The sequence below is a fragment of the Octopus sinensis genome, linkage group LG10 (assembly GCF_006345805.1).
Source record: "Octopus sinensis linkage group LG10, ASM634580v1, whole genome shotgun sequence".
Lineage (NCBI taxonomy): Eukaryota > Metazoa > Mollusca > Cephalopoda > Octopoda > Octopodidae > Octopus > Octopus sinensis.
The window spans coordinates 77979406-77989405 of NC_043006.1; the positions used below are offsets into that span (position 1 = coordinate 77979406).

Below are 10000 nucleotides of genomic sequence, written 5' to 3' on the forward strand. Positions count from 1 at the left end.
GATTACATAACAGCTTCCATTAGCTTTTTTCCTTTTTTTGTTATTTTTTTTTTTTCTGGTTTCATTTTTCCTTCACTTGGTGCGATACGTTGGCAACATTGTTTCATTGTTACGTTGTCCGATAAGTTAGCAACATTGTTACATTGCTAGCTTATAAAGATTTCTTCGAGGATATATCTGAGATGCAATCAGCAGTATTGTCACATTTGCATCCGTGATGCATCTGTGAATTAGTCAATGCTTCTCACATACATATCTCATTGATTTCAATATGTATTGTTCAGTAAAAAAGACTATGTTACGTAAATAATATATTTCATTAGTTACAGCACATTTTGAATAGTAAAATAGTTTATAAGTTTTCATGTCACATTATACACGTATATGCAATTTATAAAGTTGCATCCTATACAAGATTACTTACATCCGATATCCAGCCGCAGGAGTGGCTGTGTGGTAAGTAGCTTGCTTACCAACTACATGGTTCCGGGTTCATTCCCACTGCGTAGCACCTTGAGCAAGTGTCTTCTACTATAGCCACGAGCCGACCAAAGCTTTGTGAGTGGATTTGATAGACGGAAACTGAAAGAAGCTCGTCGTATATATATATATATGTGTGTGTGTGTGTGTGTGTGTGTGTGTGTGTGTGTGTGTGTATGCTTGTATGTCTGTGTTTGTCCCCCCAACATCGCTTGTCAATCGATGCTGGTGTGTTTACATACCCGTAACCTAGCGGTTTGACAAAAGAGACCGATAGAGTAAGTAGTAGGCTTACAAAGAATACGTCCTGGGGTCGATTTGCTCGACTAAAGGCGGTGCTCCAGCATAAAAACACGCAAATTACTGAAACAAGTAAAAGAGTAAAGAGTATATGTGTGTGTGTTTGTGTGTGTGTATGTGTTTGTGTGTGTGTGTGTGTGTGTGTGTGTGTGTGTGTGTGTATTTACTTTATTATATGGCTGTAGATTCAGACGCATATATTCCAATATTCATCACACACAGCTATATTTCACCGTGGCACTGCATTTTGTCTACCTATATTTCGAGCTAAGCACCAGTTTCATAAGAGCCGACGGCTCACCATCCGTTACATGTCATTCCCCACTTGAAGATTAAACGTTACATAGTAATTTATCATCGACTTCTGAGGGTAATCAGATGCAAGAGTGATGTAGCAGCGCTTGTGTTTCTTTTAATAATTCGGAGTAAATTCTTGTTTATACTGATTTCAAATACTAACATAAGGCCAGCAATTGCAGGGAAGGAGTAAGTCGATTACATCGACGCCAGTGTTCAAATCGTAAACGAAAGGCAAAGTCGACCTCGGCGGAATTTGAATTCAGGACGTAAAGACAGACAAAATGCCGCTAAGCATTTTTCCGGAGTGCCAACGATTGTGCTACCTCGCCGCTTTAATCATTGTATTTATATTACTCAGCATTAATATAACAGATGTTATTGCTACAGATATTTAATATGAAAATATAACTAACAGACATATAATTTCAAGACACACAGAAATAGAACAAAGCTTCCAAGCGAGTGATTATAACGTAACATCTTCAGCAGCAAAATTTTCAGACAGTCTTTAGTATGACTTCATCTTAAATGTAACTAAGGCGACGGTATAAACAAACAGAAAAGCATTGCTTACAGCAAGGATTACGGCAAAAAAAGAATTTAAAAAATCTTTATCATCAAATCCAGCCTAGCATTCGAAAAGAAGATACTGCAGCTGAAGCAACACGAAGAAAAAGCCAAGATGTTTCAGTTACAATGAGAAACCGCAGCAAACATGCCTGTAAGAAAAAGCAATCATGTAAAATGTTACATTATCCTTCATATACGAGAAGAAAAATAGTCGAGCTTAATTATTGCCACTTTTATTACGTCACTGAAGTTTATAGTTTGAAAAGAGACGCTTGACCTATCTCAACTTGTCTAGACATTCCTAGCTTTTACACACTACATTATTGACAATTTTCATTATTCGATATTATTAACGTAACATAGTCTCTTAAGTTTAAGAAGTTCCTCGTCCTTCTTGATTGCTATTCTAAGTTATTTTGTTTCAGCTAATTCAAAACATTTATTTTATGACAGAAAACTAATGTCTTCACATACAAATAAATAAGTAAATAAATAGATAAATAAGCTATATTTCTGGAAGTTGAAAAGTAGCTTGCATGAAGTTTGATAAATTATTGGAATATATTTGTTTACTTAGTAATAAAGATAATTTTAAATAATAGTGTTTTGGCGACGATTAGTATTCCTATATCTGATTTCAAATGAATATATACTTTCATATTTTGAAGTCATTCACTACACAGCAACACTAAGAACATAGTTATTCTCGTCACTCCTGAAAGCTATTACACATATACTTGCACACGTGCAAACACAGACAGACATATTTTGTGACAAGCCAGAAAACAGGGCGAATCAATACAGAAAGGGCGAATTCAGCGAATCATCTTGAAAGGATTGCGGTCCCATCACGTACTGTACAAAGGAAATGCTCTTTTACTCTTTTACTTGTTTCAGTCATTTGACTGCGGCCATGCTGGAGCACCGCCTTTAATCGAGCAACTCGACCCCGGGACTTATTCTTTTGTAAGCCCAGTACTTATTCTATCGGTTTCTTTTGCCGAACCGCTAAGTAAATGTCAATAAAGATTTAAATATAAGTAGCACACACACACACACACCACACACACACACAAACACATACACACACAAAAAACACACACATACACACAGCCACACACGCATCTCTCTCTCTCTCTTTCTCTCTCTCTTTCTCTCTCTCTCTCTCTCTCTCTCACTCTCTTACTTCTTTTAGAAAAAAGTAGTATCTAATTATAAATTCTCAATTCCAAAACATTTTTTCAAATGCATATGTGTGTCTCTGTATGCGTGTGTATTTAGAACAAAAGCTGAAAAATATGTTTCACAAATAATCCACAATTTAATTGTGCTCAACAGCTTTTTCGTTAGCAATAAATATCATGATTTCCATAATTACCTAATTGGAATACTAACTAATTTAAATTAACTTAAATTTATTTCAAGCGATATTATCGCCAAATCAACAGGAGAATCGAGATTCTAAATATGTTGTTAGAAAATATTTTTTTACATGCAAATTTGTTCTGTCTGGATTTAATGCACAAAGAACGACATATTGATGTTTTGCGACTTGTTCGATCAACTTACCATGGATATATATTGTTATCTTTATGATTTTTTATTCAACATACGGTTTTACCACAGAGGGGACATTATAACACATTGGGGACACAAAACATCAAACAAATTATCGTATGATAAGATGAGATAAAGGGTGAATATGAGAGATGAATGTGATGTTAACTGCTCCATCAGTCAACAATCCTTACTTGTCCTTTTTCCTATTTCACTGCGAAATCCACATAGCCCCTAAAATTTATCCCGTATGCGTGTCTGTTTGTGTGTGTGTGTGTGTGTGTGTGTGTGTGTGCGTTTTTATGAAATCAAAACTTCACTCGGTCTTGAGATTTCGACTGCACATAACATTTCCATTAGTTCGACCTAACCCACAACCACTTTTCTTTCGTTCTCGCCTGTTACTTGTAGATACTAATCCTCCCGTATACAAATCTTACACGTTTTCGAAGAGTCCTATCTTAATCCAACACTTTATAGAGTCACTCTGATACAGCAGCCTGTCTATCTATGGTTAGCGCTAAGCTAGTAGGCACAAGACAGTCAATAGCTCTTTTTCTTTACATCTGCCGTAAACAATTCACTCTCTGTTGAGCTTTAATCCATACATATTAATATTTACTTTGAATGTTATATCTTCGGAACCATTCTTGGGCGAGTCTAAATTAGAAGCGATTGTGTTGTGATAAAAGGTCGAACTTAAATTCTTATATTTAATGATTGTCCATTGATAATGTCGTAGTTTAGGAGGTTAAATATTTTAAAAAATCCTAATCAATCCTAAACAATCCTAGAGCAGTTTTTAAGAATCAGAGAAAGAAGTAGGCTGGAACAGATTATTATTACGTAACTTATTTGCTGATTGTGACACCACAGTTACCAGATATCTTTGATTTGGAAACCATCTTAAAACTAATTAAGGCGATGATGCAAAACGCAAGCACGGACTTCTGTAAGAATGAATATTTTGATAAAAACGGCTGCCAACAGATCTGATCTAGTAACCGAAGAAAAATATATTAGTTGAGACAACACAGAAACTACGGAGTCAAGTTTACGCTGAGTTGTTATACTTACCATGCCAGTACGCAACATTCAAATACGAAAGATCCTATATTACCCTTCAGCTAAGAAAAGAAACAGTCTAACTTCCTTATTGGCAGCTTTATTACGTCACTGTCTGAACAAAGACTTTTGAACTTTCATTGGTTCTATAAGTCTTTTTAAAACTTGCGAAAACTATATACTTGTCAACATTGATTATACAATATTTTTAACGTAACACGATCTATCAACTTTGTAAATTTCACATCTTTCTTGATTGCTATTCTCAGCTCTTTTATACAAGCAAATTGTCTTCACACAAAAATACATTCTCAGAAGATAAAGAATAGCTAGTAATAACTTGAGGAAAATGTCGGCTTATATTTGTTTACTTAATATTTCACCACACATAATGGCTAAGTAAAGCAGTAATGTAGTCGTGACGATTATGGCTCTCATATCTAGTTTTAAATAAATATTTCATTTTTATTATTATATTTTGGAAACATTCGCTACATTGCAACGACAAAAACACGAGTATATTCTCACACAAATACTGGGTACATACAGGCCAATATGTATTATGTATGTATGTATGTATGTATGTATGTATGTATATATGTCTGTATGTATGTATGTATGCATGTATGTATGTATGCATTATGTATGTATTATGTATGTATGTATGTATGTATGTATGTATGTATGTATGCAAGTATGTATGCATTATGTATGTATGTATGTATGTATGTATGCATGCATGTATGTGTAAAAAGGATGTCCCAAAAGGATCTGTATACACACCGAAAGTGCCTTGCCTCAAGTCAGTTTTTACTAAAATATATTTCATTTTATAAACGTAACAGAACGTACAAACAATTTAATTTTTATGAATGCCTCCTTTCAAACTAACAACCATTCCGGTGTAGAAACCGCTGCAAACATTTCGTTCGATATTGGGCACATTCTCGTTCAATGGCTGCCCTCAATTCGTCAAATGTTGCCGGCATTATACCGTAAACTTTATCTCTTAAGTATCCACAGAAAATTAAGTCTTGTGGTGTTAGATTCTAAAGCACACCTTCGTCCAATCTATCTCTTTGGCAAATTCTCCGATCGCAGACCCTTGCATTATGGTATTCAAGTCCCCTTGAATGCCTTGCATGACAGGTTGTGTCGTAGAAAGTTCGAGTAAATGGGATCTGTTACAATACCGCCCTATAAGAATGGTCCAGTTAATCCGTTTCCTGATAAGCCCCACCATATTGACATTGTAATGTCTGGTAAATTAACATATTCTTCCATAATACAAGGGCTTCTAAGGTCCCTAGTAAGTTCAGTTCTGGCGGTTAATTGACGAACATATCCTCATTGGCAATGACTTCGAAGAAATTAGTAGTAGTAGTAGTAGTAGTGGTGGTGGTGGTGGTGGTGGTGGTGGTGGTGGTATAGTAGTAGTAGTAGTAGTAGTAGTAGTAGTAGTAGTAGTAGTAGTAGTAGTAGTAGTAGTAGTAGTAGTAGTAGTCGTAGTAGTAGTAGTAGTAGTAGTAGTAGTAGTAGTAGTAGTCGTAGTAGTCGTAGTAGTAGTAGTAGTAGTAGTAGTAGTAGTAGTCGTAGTAGTAGTAGTAAGTAGTAGTAGTAGTAGTAGTAACAGCAGCAGCAACAGCAATATTAGTAATGTCTGCGGTAATGGTAGTGATAGTAGACAGCTTATACGACCCAGTGTCCTAACGATGGTTGACCAGTGATGTTTGGCTTGTGTCTTCAATTAAGAATGGTTTCTTTTATCGTTAAGTTGCTTAACTCTCGCTCTATATAGCTGACATACTCTCTCTGGTCTTCCCATATTTTGAGAGATGGTTCCAAAAGGAAGAACAGATATAGTATATTAGCTACCATTTGGCACAATATACTTGGTATGCTACATAATACAAAATTACTTGTTCGTGTCGCGAATGGGGCAGTTCACCAGCATATATGGATGTCTCTGTAAGGAATTATATCTGAATAGAGGTCCCTAGGAGGTTAATTATACGTGTCGAGTCCTTCTTTGTGGATAGTTCTTCCAGTGAAATGCCTTATATTCAGGAAGTAGGTGTTGATGATTGCTTTGTTTTTTACTTCACTATTTATTTATTTTTACACTACAGGCGTGACTGTGTGGTAAGAAACTTGCTACCATTCCATCTCATTATGTAACTGTCCAGCCCGCAGATTCCTGTCTTTGCAAGGTCCTTGTGGCCAATTGAATGAATAAAAGACGCTTGTTACCCAACCACTTGGTTCTGGATTCAGGGCTACTGCGTGTCACCATGGGGAAATGTCTAAAGCAAGGCCGACTACAGACTTGCGAATGGAATTGGTAGGCGGAAATTGAAAGAAGCTCGTGGTATGTTATATCTATGTGTGTGTTTTAGCGTCTTCGTTTGTCCACCATCACCGTTTGACAATCGGTGTTGGTTTGTTTAGATCCTCATAACTTAGAGTCAGAACCATGATTTAACAAAATTAATACTGTGGTCGATTCATTCGATTCGATCTTCTTCAAGGTGATGTTTCTGCATAGCTGTAGTCTAATAACTGAAACAGGTAAAAGATAAATTATAAATTATTGCATCTGAGTCTTTGAATTTGGTATATTAAAGAAACTGGACGTCCCTTGATTCCAGTATACGTGATGAATAGTGTGGTTTGGATGATTCAGTATCCTCTATTTCTGCATCTGTCTAGGACACCGGTACTTTTATTGCGTACGTATCTTGTTTGGGCTCTGACAACTGTCACTGCCATGACGTTCACGAGAGTCATCCACCAGACACTTTCCTGTACAAACCCATATTGATTTTACCTCCTTCCATGATCAATCAGAAGAATAGATCTTGTGTCGCTGAGGTGTTTTATTGTGAAGCTTGCATACCTTCCGATATTGACCAATGTTTTAAATACTTCATCCAAGACTGCATTCAGTTACCTCCCATCTGCATCAATCTATACGCTTCTGCAACATTATCCTACACAAACTGCCAATATTCCAGTCATATTCAATCTCTTCTCCAAAGTTTTCCCCAACCTAAAAATGTCTCCCTGGGAGCACAGCTGTATTATAAACAACTATTCGTCAGTAGCTCCATAACTACACATACACCACCGCACGCAACATTACTTCCGTCTCGCTGCCGCCATTTTTTCATTTCCTTCTCAAAATCAACCTCCTCGCTGGACCCAGTATCAATGTTTTCAAATAAACGACTACTTCAATACACCACTCACAATCTCTTTTTGCAACTCCCTATATGTTCTTTGCTGTGAATTCCCTTCATATGTTATCGTTGTTTCTAAGCTCCCACTTCGCTATGTAACAGGAGCTTTCTCTTTGAATTACTTTTACTTCTTTTCTCTGTTTTATTGTCATTAATTCCAGCTTTTCACTTTCATTTCTTCGTATTTTACTTCCACGTTTTTTTACAGATTTACAGATAAAAATATTACACAATCTACAACACGCACACACACATACATATAAACACATACATACACACACACACACATAAACAAACAATATAAACACGCAGTTATACTTGCGGATATTTATCATCTTCAGTGGACACAAAGCGGAAATATTAATGGCAAAAGCGTGGCAAGAAGCTGTGACCTTTGACGTCAGTAAGATTTTATATGAATGTTTGAGTGAAAAGTCATTTTATATAAGCCGAACTTTGTATTGTAGTCCTGAATGCTATGAAAGTGTGCGTGTTTGTGTATGTGTGTTTGTTTATGTCTCTGTGTCTTTCTTTTTTTTTTTCGTGTTTATGTTAGCTATATGATAATATATTGGAATATGTCTTTTGAAATAAATGGTGCCTTTTGAACATTTCCACATTATAAAAACTGCTTTATTTTATTCTTTTTAGAATTGTTTCCAGCCTGGCTTCATATTTCGAAAGATGTGTTGCTCATCGCTTTTTGAGCAATATTTGAAAGAGTTAAATTGTTATTGTTTTTGATTTTGTTGGTTGTGCTGCTGTGGACTCCTTTGATCACTGTTCATTATTTTTAAATATAATATATCTAGGACCGCCTTATCTACAGTGACATTTCTATTCGAAACATTAGGGTACGTTTGCTGTCTCGGGAAGGCTATCACATCACGCATAGGATCCCTCAATTGGCTGAAACATATTAATTGCTGGTACAAAACTGAATCAATATATTGAATACGGATGTTAGAGCTGTGCCAATTATACTTAAATTATGTATATACATCGTCCTTTACAAAATAGCTAATGATTGTGAGTAAACCCCTATAAAATGAAGGTCAGAATTTGACGCTTCCGAATATATCCTTGGTCAGAGGGAAATTATTTTTATGAACTATTCCCTCATACAAAGTATCACAGAGACACTCTTAGTATGTTTATTTATAACTTTTACCAGTATCTCGCCTGATACATTTTTTTTTATTATGTAGCATACATCTGGAAAGGTGGGCAGCCTAGTGGCTAAGTTATTCGGCTCATGATCATAATGAAGTGGGTTGACTTCCTGAACCGGTTGGAACGTTGTATCTTTAAGGAAAGAACTGCATTTTACTGGACCAGATCTATTCAGGGGAAGATGAGTGTCATCCGAGTGCAGGTGCAGCTTTCTCTCCCTCTTGTTGCCCTCTTGTTGTCTTTGTCGTTGTCATCGTCACCTCCGTAGTGCTGTTAAAAGACCTAGAGATTCGAAATGCAGCAAAAATTATTAAATTTTATGTTTAAACATGTAAAGGGGCTTTATTGTCATTTAAGTAATAAAAAAGTATAACGTTTTACTTTGCTCGAAGCATTGCGATAAAAATGTAAAATAACAAAATGGTGAAGACAGAGAAATTCTTACAAAGGGAAATGTTTAATAGCAGTTCTTAACAATTCACTTCAAATGCTGGACTTCTGTGTATGAAATATAAAGAGGTTATTAAACATGTTTTTTCTTCTTTTACTGATTGTTAGTTCTCGTTTCTTACTATTTTCTTATTTAATTGATAAAAAGTGTATTAGAAGAAAATCTGAAATTCAGCTTGAAGACAGTGTTTCGTCATTTTAATGAATCTTGATTTTCCAAAGTTTTACATTTCAAACTTGTAAGAAATCAAGTGGTTAGAAATCGAGTTCATAGAGAGACATTCTGTGATGATGTTTCGAGATGTTGACGAGCTTAATATTCCGAAAACAGTTGCAAGTTAACGATTCAGGATTGGTTGACTTCTATACGAAAACAATAAAATACTCACACACAAATTCACATACACACAGACACCCAGAGACGCAAACAGACACACAAGAACACATTTAGACACACATGTCCTGCATACAGAAAGCACGCTCAATCTAATATGTTTCAGGCATTTTTGGAAGACAACTTGTTTACTGTCTTGCGAAATGATTCCTTTCACAGAAAATGTGTGCAACAAAATTTTCCAGTCGTGTTTCCGGATGATATTCATAGAACATTAAAATGTTAAAGAAATGGTCATTGAAGTTTAAAGTATCGATTTTTCATTTTATCATTAGAATTCAACAATTTCCATCACAGCAGTCATAGGAAATTTATTCACAATGAATATAAAACGGCTGCTTTGTATGCAAATAGATTAAATGTTATAAACAAAACCTAATTAAAAGCAAAATTCTAAATTAGGAAACCCTTCAACTTTCCGCCTTCTGTAACATATTCATTAAAATAATTGTATTTGTCTATGTGTATATAA

At 35.5% G+C, this 10000-nt stretch overlaps 1 long non-coding RNA gene across 1 annotated transcript in view; it reads left to right on the plus strand.

Annotated features, from left to right (window-relative positions):
• Positions 1-6486, plus strand: part of LOC118765175 — a 31904-nt gene extending 25418 nt beyond the window's left edge. Inside the window, exon 3 of the long non-coding RNA XR_005001042.1 lies at positions 6402-6486. This is a non-coding gene — a long non-coding RNA (uncharacterized LOC118765175). The remainder of the gene's footprint in view (positions 1-6401) is intronic.
• The last annotated feature ends 3514 nt before the right edge of the window (positions 6487-10000 follow it).